This window comes from Palaemon carinicauda, chromosome 31 (assembly GCF_036898095.1).
Source record: "Palaemon carinicauda isolate YSFRI2023 chromosome 31, ASM3689809v2, whole genome shotgun sequence".
NCBI classification, from domain to species: domain Eukaryota; kingdom Metazoa; phylum Arthropoda; class Malacostraca; order Decapoda; family Palaemonidae; genus Palaemon; species Palaemon carinicauda.
In genome coordinates this window covers 64,804,972-64,824,971 of record NC_090755.1, presented here as the reverse complement: position 1 = coordinate 64,824,971, position 20,000 = coordinate 64,804,972, and the positions used below count along the sequence as shown (strand labels likewise).

General features: G+C 36.0%; 1 protein-coding gene across 1 annotated transcript in view; it reads left to right on the top strand.

The window, feature by feature from the left end:
• Positions 1-20,000, top strand: part of LOC137624778 (serine/threonine-protein phosphatase 2B catalytic subunit 3-like) — a 568,901-nt gene that overhangs the window by 462,945 nt on the left and 85,956 nt on the right. The gene's annotated exons all lie outside the window — the stretch shown is intronic.

Sequence of the window (20,000 nt, the reverse complement as noted above, 5' to 3'; positions counted from 1 at the left end):
AAGCAATATATATATATATATATATATATAAATAAAATGTATGTGTATATATGTATATATATGTATATATATATATATATATATATAATGTATGTGTATATGTATGTATATATGTATGTGTATGTGTATATGTATATATATGTGTATATGTATATGTATATATATGTGTATATGTATAGATGTGTATATGTATACTGTATATATGTATGTATGTGTATATATATATATATATATATATATGTAATATATGTATATATATACATGTAACATATGTACTGTATATATATATATATAGATATAACATGTGTACTGTATATATGTATGTATATATATGTCTATATATGTATATGTATATGGCTATATGTATGTATGTATATATATATATATATGTGTGTGTGTGTGTGTGTGTTTGATTTAGCCAGACAGTAGCTATTTATTATATAAGGGAGATTGTCAATCTCAACAACTTCCAATCTAACCCTATTCTCGTCCGGTAGGGAAATACTGCACACAATATGCTTTGTTTGGTACACTGGACCATACCAAATTCTTTGACCTGGCTCCCCCTCCCCCCAGTGTCACATGCTTTTCCTTTATGGTCTCATGCACATCTATCAAACTTCATTTCTAACTTTCTTATCAGTTTTCCTTTAAGAAGAAATCCGTCTGGGCAGCCCCATAAACAAGTCTAGCCACGTGACTCCATAGCCTCGTGACACGACTGAATAGTAAAGAAGACAATGTAATGGAAGGAATTTCCCTTTTCCCATACACATGTTCGAGTTAGTGTTGAGCTTTGAATACAAGCAGTCTAGAATTTTCAATTAGAAAATGAAGGTTTTGGAGACGATGCTGTTAGGACGAATGTCTGTCCCTCTAGCCTCAGTAGAAAAATTATTACGTGGATTATTGCAAAACTGAACCTAATCGATGGATATTTGATTGTTTTTCTTGTTGGCAGTGTAGGGAAATATGGGTTAGAGCAATTTCCAAAGCTGTCGATAAAAATTATACAATATAGTACAGTACATTAAGTGACCCTAGTTTCCGATAAATCTATAAAAATGATACTATATAGTACATTAAGTGACAGTAGTTCCCTATAAAAATTATACATTTTACATCTCTCTCACACTCTATCTATCTTTAGACAATTAGTGAAATTTTTTTAATGAATTTTTTATTGAAATCTTTTTGCATTGCCCCCCCCCCTCTCTCTCTCTCTCTCCCTCTCTCTCTCTCTCTCTCTCTCTCTCTCCTCCCTCTCTCTCTCTCTCTCTCTCTCTCTCCCTCTCTCTCTCTCTCTCTCTCTCTCAGGAGAGGTGTAAAATGGCATGGGATCCATGCGTGATGTCTTTCAAATTAGAAATAAAATAAACTTCGAAGTAAAAACTTACCCCTTGATTAGTATACAATCCGGGATTTATTTCTCGTAATTACTTTCTTTCCGGAAGATGCATTTTGTTTGCAATATTATTATTATTATTTATTTATTTAATTATTATTATTATTAGTTATTATTATTAATTACTAGCTAAGCTAGAACCCTAGTTGGAAGAGCTGGATGCTATAAGCCCAGGGGCTCCAACAGGGAAAATAGCCCAGCGAGGAAAGGAAATAAGAAAAATTCAAATATTTTAAGAACTGTAACATTAAAATAAATATTTCCTTTATAAACTATAAAAACTTTAACAAAACAAGAGGGAGAGAAATAAGATAGTGTGCCCGAGTGTACCCTCAACAAGAGAACTCTAACCCAAAACAGTGGAAGACTGCAAGTAATTTCTTATTAGAAATGAACGCCATATGACATACCAAACTTATATATAATTTATACTTTAACCAATGTAGCATATTTACTTGATCGATATTTATATAATTTTTCTGTTTTGTATAAATTGTAATGATGTCCTTAGACATTTTGATGAAAGTTGCTTTTTTTCTTAAAGGCGTGTCCGAAAAACCGGTTTTAGACATTTTTTGTTTGTAGACTGATATTAGATATTTTAGACCAAAATCCCAATTTATTTTTGTTTCTAGACATATATTAAGAAATTTTGGACCCAAGTTCTAATATATTTATTATAGACATGTTTAGACATTTTGAGACTAAATTTATAATTTATTTTGTTTGTAGACAAATATTCAAGACATTTACACCAAAGTTCACATTCTTTTTTGTTTTAGACGGATATTAAAGATATTATTATTATTATTTTTATTTTTATTTTTGTTGTTGTTGTAGACGGGTATTCACGACATTTTCGACCAAAATTCTAAATTTTGCTTATAGACAAGCAGATATTTTGGACCAAAATTCTAATTAATTTTGTTAGACATTTTTTACCCAAAATTCTTGAATTTTATTTATAGTCAAGTAGACATTTTAGACCAAAATTCTAGATTTTTTGTTTGTTGACAAACTTAAGATATTTTAGACGAAAATTCTAAATTATGTTAATGGACAAGTAGACATTTTAGACCAAAATTCTAATGAATTTGTTTGTACACCCATTAGATATTTAGACCAAAATTCGAATTAATTTTTGGTTTGTAGAAACACATTAGACATTTCAGACCAAAAATTTTAATGCCCTATTTTCTTTGTCCTGCAGGTGTACCGTTCCCTCCGTCCCACAAATTAACGTGTACGGAGGTCTTCGACCCGAAGACCGGCAAGCCCAAATTCGAGTGGTTAAGAACCACTTCATTTTGGAAGGTCGCATAGAGGAGGCCGCCGCCCTCAGGATCATCAATGAGGGCGGCCGCCCTCCTCCGTCAGGAGAAGACCATGATCGATATCGAAGCTCCAGTCACAGGTTAGTGTTTCTTTCGATTTGCTGCAGCATTCTCTTTCTGCTTATTTGTTCCCTTAAACTATTTTGTCATCGAAGATTTCTCTCTCTCTCTCTCTCTCTCTCTCTCTCTCTCTCTGTTTCAACAGACAAGGTCGGGACCCTAAATATTTAAACTAAATCGCTCTACCCAAGAGTAAATGGAATCTCCCCGGATGGACTAAAAAGTCTTTTGAGACATCCAAAATCCTTGTAATTCTCTCTCTCTCTCTCTCTCTCTCTCTCTCTCTCTCTCTCCAATCCTACACAATGTTCCTTATGGAGACAAGAGTATGATTGTCAGAGACCAGATTGAAACGAGACATTTAACTTCCCTGTCAGCAAACGAGGTTGTCAATTTTGGAATTATAGGAAATGGATGCGCCTCTCTCTCTCTCTCTCTCTCTCTCTCTCTCTCTCTCTCTCTCTCTGTGTTTATTTTCTTAATTGGCAGTTTGTTTTGAAGAGGGACCCAAACTCGGCCCTTTGGGAAGCCCTCGTGGGAGAACTGTCAGTTAGCCAGTTGACCCAAACCTTTTGGGCTTTGATCGTTTATTGGGTTATATAATCATTTTATTTTTGTCATGGAAAACACTAAGAGAGAGAGAGAGAGAGAGAGAGAGAGAGAGAGAGAATTTAAACTGTTTGATGCTCTCTGGACGGCATTCATATGGATGCCATACATTGTAGACACAGCCCCATCTATCATTGGTAGGCTATACTGGTTAGTAAACTCACTCCAAAGTTTAATAGTCTGTTGGTAACCCTGGATCTTATCTTTAGTGTCACCGAGGGAGAATTTTTAAAGTTTGCAAATATATTTTTTATTGGCAAGATGCTTATTTTACATCTGGGACATAAGTCAAAGGGGGTGATTATCTGTTTTCTTTAAGAATTAGATATATTATTTCTCTCTCTCTCTCTCTCTCTCTCTCTCTCTCTCTCTCTCTATCTCTCTCTCTCTCTCTCTCTCATTGCGGCAAGCGTATTTAATGTGGGTGTTGTTGATAGTAATCTTGCAGTTGAAGAAAGGCTTTTATATTTAATGAGTCTGGGCTACGGGCGCGGCTGGCTCGCTCGCTCTCTCTCTCTCTCTCTCTCTCTCTCTCTCTCTCTCTCCATTTCGGTAACTGTGGAATGATGCTTGTAAGAAGACAAACTTTTGCATACTATTAATTGAGAAGTTTCGAGTTCCAGGGACTGGTACTTTTCAGCCCCTTTTACGAGTATTATGACATGTGCTAAGGTTTTAAGGGGTTTGTACGTTTGAGCCACGGTGGGGGGGGCGATACTAGAAAAGGCGTCAGTGGTTGGGGTGGTGCTAAGGGCGGGGTAGGATTTTGGAGGAAGGGGAGGGGGGGGTGACTTGTGGCCGCAAGATCAATACCAGTCTGGCCCCGACCTTGCCTGCGACCCAGTGCCCCCGTCGTTGGCACTCCTCTCTCTCTCTCTCTCTCTCCTCTCTCTCTCTCTCTGAATCCACTGAGGGCAGTTTCCGCCCACTACAACTATACCCATTGCAGTTATTTGTTTATTCATTTTAACCCCTCTCTCTCTCTCTCTCTCTCTCTCTCTCTCTGTGAATCCACTGAGGGCAGTTTCCGCCCACTACAACTATACCCATTGCAGTTATTTGTTTATTCATTTTAACCACTCTCTCTCTCTCTCTCTCTCTCTCTCTCTCTCTCTCTTTGTTATAATGGTGTATTTGGCATATCCTTTTTAGTGTCCCATGATTTCTTATCTTGTTGGCAACTTCCTGCCATAATCTTTTGTGTCCACCTCTCCTTCCTTCCTTTCCTACCATCTTGTGTTGTTCTTTTCCCACTCTTATATCTCCAGTTTCTTCTATTCATGTTTTCCCAAACTTTTCTAATCGTAACTCTTCATTCCTTTTTCTTTATTTTGATATTTTTCGTATGTGGTCGATGCTTGCTTACTTTGACTTTAGTTTCGATATATTTCGAGAAAAGCCTTCATTGAGAGAGAGAGAGAGAGAGAGAGAGAGAGAGAGAGAGATAGAGAGAGAGAGAGAGAGAGAGAGAGAGCGAGCTTCTTGACGTGAAAACCGCGGCAGCCATCAAAGATCTTGGTCGAAATTTAATTTTTTTTTCCGAGCAAGTCGATCAACTAATTCCAACGAATTTAATGTGTATCTATTTTACGTTATAGAATCTTAAGCCTCAGGAAAGGAAGGAAATCATTCTAAAAGGGAGGTAGATACTATTACAACCAAAGATGTCTCCAGTGCGTAATAGTATGCAAATCGTGAGGGAAATTAAGTCTGCAATTTAAAGCAAGACTTTAGTTCTGGTATTTTGGAGACGTATTGGCTAACTTAGTAGACTTTCTAGTGTCTTGGTTATTTTTCCTTCCTGGTCTCTTATTTACTGTAGTCCATTTGTTTATTATGCTTTCTTTTTTATATACTTATTTTAATTATTCACTTATTGGCCTCCTGATGTTTAATTCAGGTTTTTTTATATATATTTTATATTTTCTAATACTCCCTAATACATATATGCATGTCATTTTTTCTTCGAATCCCATTTCTCTCTCTCTCTCTCTCTCTCTCTCTCTCTCTCTCTCTCTCCACTTTTTATGTGGACGAATTCTTGTTAGAACGAAATATTTTCATCGTGATGGACTGTCCCCAAGGAGTTTTCTCTTTTAAAAGTTTGGTCAAATTATATAAATGGAACTCCGAATATTTATTTTTTATTCGGAATATTTTTTTTTTCCTTTATGCGTGGTCCCCTTGTAGTTCAAATGTCAGCAGTGTACACTGGCCTAGATGCCAAGCGATGCTGCTGTTCCGTTTGTTTATCGTTTTTATCTTTGTGTTTTTTTATGTTTGTATCCTCTATATCTATTGTGTATTGCTTATTTTTTCTGTAAGAAAGGCATCGCTGTTCAAATTAGAAACAAATTCTCCTTTTCAATCTATCTATGTTTAAGTTTAAAGGTTTAATGGCCGCTCATGAATGGCAGAGGCAAGGGACAGCGACATTGCCCTATCAAGCAGGACAAATGCTCTAGAGACTGACCATATATACATATGATCAGCGCCCAAACCCCCTCTCCACTCATGCTAGGACCATGGAGATGACACAGCATATAGACCTCCCCAAAAAACCCCATCCTTAGCTCACAAGGATGGTGTGGTTGCTGCGACAAAATGAACTAACCAGTTTGAGCGGGACTGGAACCCCAGTCTGGCGTTATACATAAACGAGGTGGGGATAGCTCCCCTCTCCACCCAAGCTAGGATCAGGGAGGGCCAGGCAATGGCTGTCTGAAGACTCAGCAGATAGACATATATGGTCCCCAAAACCCCGCATCCTTAGCTCACGAGGATGGTGAGGTTGCAGACAATAAAGGACTTAACGAGTCTGAGTGGGACTCGAAGCACCGTGTGGCAAAAAAGAGGCAGAGACATTACCAATCAGGCTGCAACAACCTTATTTGCTTATATTTTTTTTCTAAAAGCATGTCTGTTAAAATTTAAACCAGAATATCTGTCTTTTCCTTATTCTATGTATAGGTAATTACTTGACATTTTATAAAAGAATTATTTTTTTTTATTATAAATGCATGACCTTGTTCAATTTAAGCAAGTATTTTTGTTCTTTCCTCAATCTATCTAAGGCTTTCTATATATGTACTTCCGATTATATCCTTTTATTAGAATTGACTATTTAAATTTAAATAGCTTTCAAGTTCTTTAGCCCCCTATCTTATCACTCTATGCATCCACCAATATATAGTACACCCTATCAAAACCTAGTTGACAAGAATGACCTTACTGTGACCTTACTGTCAACATCAAGCAAGATTTTTCTCAACGTTGTGCTCATCTCGGCGGAATATTTTAGCCCCTGGTATTTCTACGGGGGGTGAGGGAGGGGCTTGCATATCTGGAAGTGCATGCATGGCCGTCTCGGGGAGTGACTGACGGTCGACAGGGCCTGGTGTTCCGTCCTCTTTATTTCGCCCCCCGCGTGTTTCTTTCATGCCTTGGTCAAACCCTTCGCTGGCACATATTTTCTTCAGTTTCGGTGCCCCGATCGTCTTCTGAGCTGAGCTGCCTTCCTATTCTTTATATACCTTATTGGTCTTTGGATTTTTTTTCTGATCCTTCCGTTTCATTTGTTTTATATTTTCGTGGTAATTTCTTTGCGTGGAATTTTGTGGATTGCCACATTCGTTGTCTGTCCTCTCTCTCTCTCTCTCTCTCTCTCTCTCTCTCTCTCTCCATCTTTTTTTTCGTCGTAACATCTTTCCAATCCAGTGCTTTCTTGTTTTTTTCTTGCTTTCATCTAAATCCTGGCTTTCCTTTGCCGGTTAAAATTTTTCTGTGGACAAGATATTTTTCATCCTGTTCTGGGGACGTCTGGTTTTTTTTTTTTTTTTTTTTTTTATTAATATCTCGTCAAGCGAGAAGTAAAAACTATAGGTGGTTTTTTTCTTATCGAAATGTTTTCGTTTTCATTTAAAGTTACACTTTAAAAGATGGTGACCAGTTCTCCTTTGAAGTAACAGTTTCACTGCTACTGTTTGAGGAGAGAGAGAGAGAGAGAGAGAGAGAGAGAGAGAGAGAGACTATAGAAAAAATGATTGGTAGGGGATAATAAAAATCTCATGCATATATTTCCGGTTACGCTCAACGGCACGGTCTCTTCGTCCACTGGTAGGGGGAAGAGGGAGTAGTCTTACCCTAGTGAGAGGCGATATCCCCAGATGTACACTTGGAAACCACAAGTGCCGTGATGTAGTTAGGGACGGGGGAGGGGATGGGAAGGGTTGAATGTGTGCATATATATATATATATATATATATATTTAGCAGTCATTTTTATTGGTTGCGTACACTAGTTTTGAGTAATGTTGCTTCTAGTATAAAATTGTTAAAGGTTTGATGCAGTGTTTAGCCTAGAAAGACCTTAATGTACATAGTGAATTTAGAAGTTCAAGAGTATGTCTGCTCATTCAATTAGACGAACAATTCCTTTTAAGAAAAATAAAAAAATGAAATAGAATTCAGATAATATGCCATTTTAATAATGGTACATTGTGAGAATTGTGAACGAACTCGCAAATACATAGATAATAGGCTTTATCATAAGAATAAAATGCAATTTTAAATTGCGATGCTCATTGATAGATATGTTATGACACGTCACTCTTGCTTGTGTTGATGACAGGTAACGTTTGTAATATTGAATATCCATTGTTGTGATAGCATGTACAAAAACAGAAAAAAGTAGTATAAGTATAACTTGGTGTACAACATCAAAAATCAGTAGAATTAAAACTTGTGTCGTTAATTAGAGCTATATAACAGGGGTATTATTTTACCCGCCCTACAAAATTTTAGGCTCATTCCAGATATTTTTATGGAGGTTATAAGGAATTTTGAATACTAGTAATTATAATTAAAGGGTAACAAATTTACTTGCTATGCAGTTACGAAATTAACTTCAAGAATCTTTAAAATATTTTAAAATATAGGGCCACTAGACCAAGATTTCACCTTTTTATTTATTTTTTATGTTAACAGGCTGACAGTTTTTGTATGACGGATCTATTTTAACGTTACTGCTGATCTTAAAATATTTTATATTCATTAGTTATTACCTCAAAATATTTTATATTATTCATTACCTCCCATCTAGTTTATTTCTTTTCATATTTCTTTTCCTCACTGAGCTATTTTTTTTCCTGAGCCCTTGGGCTTATAGCATCTAACTTTTCCAACTTACTAGCTTAGCTAATTATAACAATGATAATTGGTTAGCAGGGTGCATAATCAGAATCGAACTTGGGTACTTTTTTATATTTTTAATCAATATAATTACAATTAATCGTAAAACCTTTGTTCCCAATAGAAAATATGTATTCTAATTTCTTTAGAAGTATCTTACACATAATTCCTTGTAACCGCTTTCTAAATTTTACATAAATTAAGATATATATAAATATATTAATTCATACCTGAAGAGAGAGATATAAATTATAAGATCCGTCTGAGAATAAATTAAAGGAAATCAGTAAGGAACGTCTTTGAGAGGGTGACCCTTTCCTTTTTTCAGTGTGTTTGCAGCATTATGGATAAATAATAGGTTTGGTGGCTGATGTGTTATCATCCCTGACTGGTGAACGCCAGACTGGGATTAGAGTCCTGCTCAAACTCGTTAGTTCTTTTGGTCGCTGCAGTCTCACCATCCTAGTGAGCTAAGGATGGGGGGTTTGGGAAGCCTATAGGTCTATTCATTGAGTCATCAGCAGCCATTACCTATCCCTCCTTGGTCCTAGTTAGAGTGGAGAGGGGGTTTTGGGCGGTGGTCATATGTATATATGGTCAGTCTATAGGGCATTGTCCTGATTGCTAGGGCAATGTCACTGTCCCTTGTTTATGTCATTCATGAGCGACCTTTAAAGCTTTAGACTCCTTGAGAACACGGCGAACTAATTGAGAGAGTGAGGAAGCGACGAAGACACCATCCAGTATTAAATGGTGCCTACTGGTAGATGGAAAATGTAGCTTTGGGTAGAGATGGTGATAGTTGAAATTATGTGAAATGTTTTATTTTTCTTCATTTAAGGGGTTAACTACTGCACTGTACTTGTTCATTGGTTACTTTCTGCTTTGTAAGGGTAGAAGATAGACACTAGCGCTGGTAAGCAGCTCTTCTAAAAGGACACACTATTATCAAACCATTGTTCTCTAGTGATGGGTATTGCCATAACCTCTGTACCATGGTCTTCCTCTGTCTTGGGTTAGAGTTTCCTTGCTTAGAGATACTCGATTACAATAGTGTTTCCTTATTTTCTTTCTTCAATGGACTATTTTCCTAGTTTGAGTCCTATTGCTTGCAGTATCTTGTTTTTCCACGTAGGGTTGTAGCTTAGCTAATAATAATGTTGATAATAATATACACTTTTGTTTGTGAGGAAGATATTCTAGAAAGTTATATATGTAGGAAGATGTCGGCTTGGGAGGAGAGTACTCGTAGGTTGTTTGTGTATTGGGAACCAGTCGAGCAGCCATAATATTCTCAAGGCTAATTAATTAATTAAGGCGTTCGCCATTGGGTGTGTCCGTATGACATTTTTAATCCTCCTCCATTCAAATGCGGGGCTGTGATAGATAGGGATGAGGATCCTAAAACTGGAATGGCTTCATCGATTATGGTGCGTGAAACATACTCGTCGTAGCAGGATCGGATGCTCTTTGGCGTGCCTTCTGAGGCAAAGTCTATTGAGGCCTATAGGGCAAGTGAGGCCTAAAAGCTGGACATTTTAGTACTTTCCTGAAGGGTTTTCGAGCGGTTGGTGTCTAAGGTGTAGAGATACTGGTTAGTTGATTCATGCAATTCAACGTGTGAAGGTTATGCTATGTCCATCGGCGGTTTAAAGGTTTATAGCCCGCTCATGAATGGCAGGACAATGTCCTAGAGACTGACCATATTACATATGATCAGCGCCCAAGCCCCTCTCCACCCAAGCTAGGATCAAGGAGGGTCAGGCAATGGCTGCTGATAACTCAGCAGATAGACCTATAGGCTCTTCAAACTCCACATCCTTAGGTCACAAGGATGATGAGGTTTCAGAGACCAAAGGAACTAACGAGTTAGTGGGACTCCAATCCCATTCCCCATTCTGGCAATCACCAGGCATGGACGCCACCACCAGGCCACCACAACCATCATGAACTAAGATTTTTTGTACGTTGTGGTCAGATTGGCTGTTGCTGCTTTAATTTAGGGTAACAATTAGTGTTTTTGATTAAAATTCCCTTATATCTAGTCTTGAAAATGTCGCGTTATCCTAAATATTGGTCTTTATTAACGCTGTTTTACGAATTGTGTGATTTATATAGTTATAATTCCCTTATCCTAATTAGTGGTATTTACCACTACCGAGAATGTGTGTGGAGATCATACGTGTATATGTCTAATTTTGTACTGCCTATCATGTTTACCATATAGATATATACCTCCGCCAACGAAAATGGGAGGAGGTTGTATTTTCGCCTCTGTTTGTCTGTTATGGTTTGTGAACAACTCTCTAGGCACAATTTTACTCGTGTAACCTTTCAGGGATTATTTATGTTGAGAAGTGGAAGTTTTTCAATTTTGAAAGTTTTAGGTCAAATCAAGGTCTAGGTTAGTGGTTCCCAACCTTTTTCCTGTCATTTCCCCCCTGCACCCAGTGCAACCCTCCAGATTTCCCCCTTCATGTGTATGAGGGAAAGAGTAGTTGAAAAACACTGTGACGACTTACTCATTTATTTTTCCATTATACAAATATACTGATAAACAAATAGTTACAGAGTAAAATGGATAGAGAGCGGTTAGTAACAACTAACCGCATAGCCATAGAGCTATGAGGTTAGTTGTTACTAACCGCTCTCTATCCATTTTACTCTAACTATTTGTTATCAGTATATGGAGAGCAGCTAGTAGCAAAATAAAAGGACTTTTGTTTATTCTTCTACTTCAAAATTGAATTAGTGAGAAGGTTGAGGCTGCTTCTTGTGCACCAGTGTATCAATATCAGGGATAGCTTTGTCACCTGATATTTTATTAGTTAGTAGGTAGTGTAATTATTTCCCCCCTGGTAGCTTCAAATTTCCCCCCAGGGGAAATTTTCCACGGTTGGGAACCACTGGTCTAGGTGGAGCAAAAGGTCGACTGAATTAATCCTAACCTTAACCTCAAGTTCGCGCATGGTTGTCACAAGACTTCAAATACGCCTACGGTCTAAATTGATTCCAAGGCAAGGTTTCAAGAAATTAGCTGCTGTGGTGGAGGTCTGCACTCTGCGTGCTCTCCTAGTTTATTATGTATCTTTTCGTTTTGCGGAAGTGTTTATTATTGATAAAAAATCTTGCGTGAAATTTTCTGTCGGTGGACTGACGTTCTTGTAGCAAATATTTTGTGTAATTGTACATAATGTATTGTAGCAAATATATATATTAGTTAAATTATATAGGGATGATTAGGTGACTAAATACTACTATTTATGAAAACATGACGCGAAAGGTTGCATTTTATAAAGGCGACCTTGTTTTGACTTAGATAAGGTTAACTAGGGCCCTTTAATTGATTTTCTTATACAATTTATTTATAAAGTATCAACTCTCTTTCTCTCTCTCTCTCTCTCTCTCTCTCTCTCTCCCTCTCTCTCTCTCTCTCCCTCTCTCTCTCTCTCTCTCTCTCGTGCGTTTTGTTTGACAGGAAACACTGGTGATTTGGGTGTCATTACGCAAATGTGCTCATTACTTTCAACGTGACTGAATCATATAATTTTTAACAAGGTGCGTAAGCGTGGAAAGATGATTTAATGGTAATGAGGGGTCCGTGTTTACATGCAATTTATGTCCTATTAGTATGGAACAGTGCTCATGTGTGTTTATACTGTATATATGTAAAAAAAAATTTTTTTTTTTTTGACCAAGCCTCGAATTTTGCACATGGTGGTTAGTCAACTGTAGTGTGTTAGGTTTGTTGTACCTGTTGGTTAGTCCACTGCAGTGGGTAAGGGTGTAGCAGCTTCATCCCGGAAGAATTACCAAAAGCTAGGGTTATCAATTTCTGGCAACATCTCTTTTGAGGGTGTGTTGACGCGCTGCTAGTGAGAGTATGAGATGAATGACTGGCAGTGACCGATCTCTCTCTCTCTCTCTCTCTCTCTCTCTCTCTCTCATGGAAGCGTTTCATGTTGGAAAAAATACAGAAAAGGACTCAAGGTCTCTTAAGAGACAATAGATAGAATTTATGACCCTGCGTTTACATAATGAAAAGTAGACAGTACTTTCTTAACTTGTTCTTGACAGATAATAGGACCGAAACTAATGGTATATTTATCGATAGCCATGATCATCCATCATCAATGCATAAGCAGCTGTCGAAGGATAATGGAATACCCATGGAGATTTGTATCAAACGATAAAGTAGGGACGAGTACAGTCACATGGAGAACGTGAGGCGAATACAGGGATTTTGATAGAAAGTTGTCCACTTAGTATGGCGTTCTGTATTGGTTTTATCTCTTGAATCCTGAAGAATATTCTTTATTAGATACAGCCTTGAGTTTTTTTCTGGTTAGTTTTTTTCAGTTTCGAATTTTGGATTATACTACCATTATGATATTATTATTGATATTACGAGCTAAGGTGTAATTTCTTTTAGTAGTAAGTTGATGATGTATGAACAGATAATAGTCTCTCTCTCTCTCTCTCTCTCTCTCTCTCTCTCTCTCTCAAGGAAGAAAACCCTATTAGAGGGCTCATTTTTCATGATTCATGTAATGTAAAAGATTTATCACTCTCTCTCTCTCTCTCTCTCTCTCTCTCTCTCTCTCGTAATGGCACTGCTTCCGGATAGTGTGTATGCAATGCAGATGGCCCATCATGGCCAGTAATCTTGAAGGCTTTGTGGCCAGAAGTAGGACATCTCCCACTTATTTCATAGTGTCTAGGGATATAATTTTCCTATAACTTTAATTCGTATATACATAATTTGAAATTGTTTTCTATACTTTGTATTTCGAAAGGATTTAAGTTAGTCGTTACTAATTGAAATGTTTCTTTGGATTGTCATCATTTCATCTTTGTCATTTCTGTCTGATTTTCCTCTCACTTGTTTTATATGCCATTGCTTTTATCTTTATTTGCATGCCTCAACAATCTTTTATTAATATTGTTTTTATTGTATATGTATAGACTATATGTGTAAATATATGTATGTATATGCATATGCATGTGTGTATTGTGTGTGTATATACAGTATATATATATATATATATATATGTATATATATATATTTTGAAGGAAGTTACTATTTATTTCTCTCTCTCTCTCTCTCTCTCTCTCTCTCTCGGATTACGAGGTCAGCTTGGGATTTTACCCGGCCTTCACCATGTAATGTTCATCACAGGATCTGTGCTCTTTAAATTATAATGCTTTTTTTTAGCACAGTAATAGTGTGCTTGAAAATTTATTCTCAGAGAGAGAGAGAGAGAGAGAGAGAGAGAGAGAGAGCTTTCAAATATGTTAATGTCATTAATTTTATATATAAAGTTAAGGACAGATATGTCCTGTTATACCCATTTGCTTTTGAGGGGGCATCTGACACCAAACGAGGTGTAAATCTTATTAATTGATTTTGAAGTACAATACTGTAAGCTAGCTTTGATGGTATTGCTAAATTGCCTTGCTGTTCCGTAGATGGACGAGATTTACTCTCTCTCTCTCTCTCTCTCTCTCTCTCTCTCTCAACAGGTTTTCTGGGGTATTAGTATAATTTTTTATTATTTGAAAAGTTTATCTCTCTCTCTCTCTCTCTCTCTCTCTCTCTCTCTCTCAATAGCTGCTTTCTGTGGTATTACTATATTTTTTTATTATTTGAAAAGTTTATCGCAATTTATTTTTGTACTTGATATCCGAGATGATGATGAACCTATCCACGCTTGTGTGTCTGTCTGTCTGTGTGTGTTTGTGTGTGTCTGTCTGTCTGTAGGACGTCTGAATATTTCAAGGGACACTTCCGGAAAGAAATTGGTCCAAGGCCTAGTGGCACCTGACATGGTCTCACAGGCTGGCGGGTGGACAAGGGTTCAATATTCTGGGCGTGGCACTTGAGGCCTTCTGCCCACCCACCCACTTGCTCATTTCCATCTGCTTTTTCCGCCACTCCTCTCTCTCTCTCTCTCTCTCTCTCTCTCTCTCTCTCTTTTCATATTCAGCTCGTATGTAAGTGAAATGGCGTTCGATTCCTGAATTGGTTGATGAGATGTGGATACATTCTTTTAAGTTCAGATATGGCTGTTTATTCTCTCTCTCTCTCTCTCTCTCTCTCTCTCTCTCCCCCCCATATTCAGCTCGTATGTAAGTGAAATGGCGTTCGATTCCTGAATTGGTTGATGAGATGTGGATACACATTCTTTTAAGTTCAGATATGGCTGTTTATTCTCTCTCTCTCTCTCTCTCTCTCTCTCTCTCTCTCTCATTTCATAAGTAAACGTTACAGATGTTCTTAGCTTCTAAAAAATAATTGGCATAATAGACTCCATATTTCCTTGTAAATCCAAGTAAGATTAATTTATTTGTTAAGTAGATTTTTTTATGGTTAACTTAATTTATTCATTGGTAATTTTTAATGCATCCAAGTCGCATATATCTTATTTTGATTGCAGTGTGTAAGTCGTAGCATTTCAAAGTAAAAACTGCAATGATTTTTATTGTTATATGCAGATGACCTTCTATTACATTTATCCCAGAATATATTTACCATCGTCCATAATTTTTTTCCATAAATGAATTAAAAAGTTGAATTTGACTAACACTTGTCCTTATCCCGGATGTTGTTGGAACAACATAACTATTTAGTCTCGTTGTTATCACTAGGAAAAGTTTTTCAGTCTCTTGATTTTCATTGAAGATTCGCCACTCTTTTCCTCCAGATCTTTCCTCGTTGTTAATTGGCTTGAAAGGATACTCTGAGTTTAAAGAATTTTTTCCTGGATTCTTCTTCTTTAATTGGCTCTAGGAAAGTTTAGTGGCGGCTTCCTTGTTTTTTCTACTTGAAATTCTTCATTTGCTTCTTAGGTAATTATGGGTAAATTATAGATGGCGTTTGATATTTTATTCTCTCATTATCAGATGCGTTAATGAACATAATTGTCAAGTTGTTAATTCAACTTATATTTCAATACGAGTTGAAATGCGTGATAAAAATCTTCTTCACGTTAAGAGTAAATGTACAAACTTGGAATGCTTATCGTGCAAATAAAAATTGTAATCTTAAGAATTTTTATATTTTACCATCATTTTATAGTTATACCTATTTTGTCTATTTGTTTCCTTTGCATATTCATATTCTTGTCGAAAACGCTTCCTTAAAACATCCAATTGCGAAGTATGTCTTACCTTTCTGGTCTATTTTACGAATAAAAATAACATATTAGGTATGAAAGTGCATTTTGCCATTGTAGTTTGACATAAAGAAAATCATATATAGAAAAGGAATTATCAAAAAAGACGTGAAGATGTGGCTTGGTTGGTTTTAAGATTAACGAGACCCCTGGTAAACTGGGAGTGTTGTGGTGGCCGATGTGGTAACGTCCCTGACTGTTGAACAACCAGACTGGGGTTCGAGTCCCGCTCAAACTCGTACGAAGGATAGGGGGTTTGGGGGAGCCTATAGGTCTATCTGCTGAGCCATCAGCTGCCATTGCTTGGCCCTTTTGGTTCTAGCTTTGGTGGAGAGGTGCTTGGGTGCAGATCATATGTTTATATACTCAGTCTCCAGGAGTCTAGGACAATGTAATGTCCCTTGCCTCTGCCATTCATGAGCGGCCTTTAAACCTTTCAATGAAAATAGAATTGAAGTATTAAGGAAACCCATTTTGGAATTAATTCACCCTTCTGATGTGTTATAGTTTTAAGGTTAGCTATACACATGGTAGTATACTAATTGTGGCCTTGAAATGAGGTATTCTTTTATTGCATTTTTATTATTACTAGCTAAGGTACAACCCTAGCTCTCGGGCCCCAACGGGGAAAATAGCCCAGTAAGGAAAGGCAATCAATAAGTGTTATATAATTTCGTACACTGCTAAGTTCTTGAATTTTTATAATTATCATTATTATTATTATTATTAGTAGTAGTAGTAGTAGTAGTAGTAGTAGTAGTAGTAGTAGTAGCAGCGATGAAGGACCATTTTAAATCTTGAAACACAAATATAAAAATATATTGTATCGATTATCTAAAAATTTGTTAGAAATACATTCGTAACACCTTAGAGTTAATTATTCATAAGGTTAAGACTTTTAAGTGTTACAGATATTATTCTTAGGGATGTTGACGATGATGCTAAAAATAGTAATGTCTGAATGTCTTAACCCTTTAGACGTTGTTTACGTTCCAAGGTTCAGGCTGAACGCATGCTAGGTTAAGTTGAAGTTGTAATTGCTTTCAGAATATAGTTACACAGTTTATCAAGGTTATGGATGGGCAATTTAGTTGTATCAGCGAGAATGTTTTGCATAAAGTGCCTTTTTTTGGAACTTTTATTAATCGTTTTATTATTTGTTGTTGGTTATTTTTTTTTATAAATTTTTCATTTAATATATATATATATATATATATATATATTATATATATATAGATATATTATATATATATAGATATATATATATATAGAGAGAGAGAGAGAGAGAGAGAGAGAGAGAGAGAGAGAGAGTGTTTTGGTGCCGTGATTTTAAAAGGACATGTAATTAACTTTATAAAGATCCATCAGTCCCTGGCATCCTTTCCGGAATGTTATATTCTTTTGTAAATAAACTGAAACCTATATTTTTATGTATTCTTTTTGGAAATTCATTTGGTTTGAGTATTTTTTATCCTTTTTTTTAACATTTTTATTACTAAGAAAAAAATACAGTACCTTTGATGGAATTTCTGATCATACCGGTATATATTCATGAAATTGTTTATAATATAGATATAGAATATTTTATATTTGTGAAACCTTTTATCTGTACAAACATTTTTTTTATTATAAATTTCATTATGTAAATTTCCGTTTCATGTTAACCATTATATCTGTGTAAATGTATATATATATATATATTTTATTTCTTCATTACCTGCCTGTTAATTTCTGCAACGAATACTGTGTGGTAAATGCCGAACCGCCACTGCCTGTTCCTCTTGGTGACATTTCACCTTATCACTCTTATCAGGAGAGAGAGAGAGAGAGAGAGAGAGAGAGAGAGCGAGCGCGCACCTCCTCTTCGAGTTGGTGGCAATGTTTATTTTTCCAATGCTGGTGATATGTCAACGTTGAATTTTGTAATGGGGATAATTAAATATGTTGTAGAGGATGAATATATTAATTATGCGAGTGGTGCAAGGTACGAAGTTCAATGTTTTGTTTTATTTTGATGGTGGTAATTATTATTCCTTAGATATTTCAATACAAGGAAAGGAACCCAGGAAAAATATTTCGTCTTTCCTGGTTTCCTTTCCTCACTGGGCTATTATCCCTATTGGAACCTCTGGGCTTATAGCATTCTGCTTTTCCAACTAGGGTTGTACCTTAGCAATTAATGAGGTTAATAATAATATAATAATAATAATAATAATAATAATAATAATCAAACATTCGCTGGTTTTACTGATCATTTAACGTTGCCAATAGTTTCATAAAGGATTATAATATGGTTGATAATGAATTTAAGTGTTGGAGTTGAAGCAATGGTTAAGGCATATAATGATGATGAATTTTGTGTCGAAGTTTAGGATTTAGTGATTCATATATTTTTCCCCAGTGATGGTGATAATGATCATCGGAATTCCTCTGTTAATTTTGGTCTGAAGACTTGCAAATCATGCGAAGATGATGTTGATATGAAAGTCTGATACTGGAGGTAGTTTGGAAAAGATTTGGTATGATTAAAGAAATACTTGGTAAAATTGGCATAAATGCTGGTAATGATAGTGATATAGAAATATATGATAGTAATGTAATTTTATTCATCATGAAAACGCTAAATACTTGATAATGTAATAGGAATAATTGAGATTGTAATTTAATTAGTGATATTGGAAAAAGATTAAAGCTAGATTTGGATGATTAGAAATATACTAATAATTGTAGAACTAATAATATTTTCCTGACTGTGACATAATGCAATTAGGTATTACGATAGAAATTATTCTTATCATGATCATAACATGATTCAAGATGATGAAGCACTAGAAATACACCAATGTTTATATGAATAATAATAATTTTCTTGCTATGACAACACTGCAATTATATTTTAAGATCATAGATGAAAATTATTTATATCATCATAACATGATTTAAGATAATGAAGCACTAGAAATATACTGATTATTATGGAAATCATAGTAATTTTCCTAACACGATAATGCAATTAGGATAAATGAAAATTATTCACATTATAATATAACTTAGCATGACGAAGCAGATTACATAAAGGATAATACACCAGTAATAAGGATTGCAACATGAATCTTGTTAATGAAAACGCCATCCATGACGAAAGACAACTATGTCGTAAGAGTCGTAAGACGACGCAAGGGGACACGGTGCGACCGACGTCGCAGGACGAAGTGTCGTTTAGGAGGCGACAAGGTAAAGGTTGGCGCATGTCTCGGCCATGATTATTGTTTATTGTTGCATATCGTGCACTGGTTCAGCTTAAAGGTGCTCTTCTCAATGAGGCACTGGCACCCTTTGAAGCTGCTGCTCCTGCTCTCTCTCTCTCTCTCTCCTCTCTCTCTCTCTCTCTCACAGGAAAAGTTGGCATTCCATATATCATGTCGCATATATGGTATTTAAACTTTTTTTTTTTTTAGTTTCCTAAATATATATGATTGCATGTGTGTGTAATTTATTATAAATATATATATATATATATATATAAATTATATATATATATATATATAATATATATATATATATAATGAATTACACACAGATATATATACATATATAGATATAGATATATATATATATATATATATAGTGTGTAATTTTTTCGTATAAGTGGCAACAAAAGTAAAAATACAAGATAGTTTAATTAGAAGAGTGATGCAAATTATAACCATTGAATCCTCCACGGACGGTTGTCTTGAAAAAGGAAAGGTGGCTAATAAGGAGAGAGTGCAAAAGAAGAGGCAAAGGAGGGTCTCGGAAGGTTCAAAGGATCTGCGAAGGATCTGATCTCAAAAGTTCATTGAGAGAGAGAGAACCTTTGCTGAAAGGAGAAAGGAGAAGAGGAAGGAGGAGTCTTGTCGACGAGTTTTTTTTTTGAATGATGGCTTGAATGCAGGGGATGGGAAGAGAGGGAAAAATTGAATGGATTTTTAAGAGTTTTGTTTTTTTGTGAATCCAGGAATGGGTTGTTAGTATTTGTCAATCTTGTAGGGAGAGATTCCTGTCGAATGAAGGTAAAGCTTGAAGGTATATGGAATCTTGTAGGGAGAGACTCCTGTTGAATGAAGGAAAAAAGCGTGAGGGTATATAGAATATTGTAGGGAAAGACATGTCGAATGAAGGAAAAGTGTGAGGGTATATAGAATCTTGAAGGTCGACTCCTGTCGAATGAAGGAAAAGCTTGAAGGTA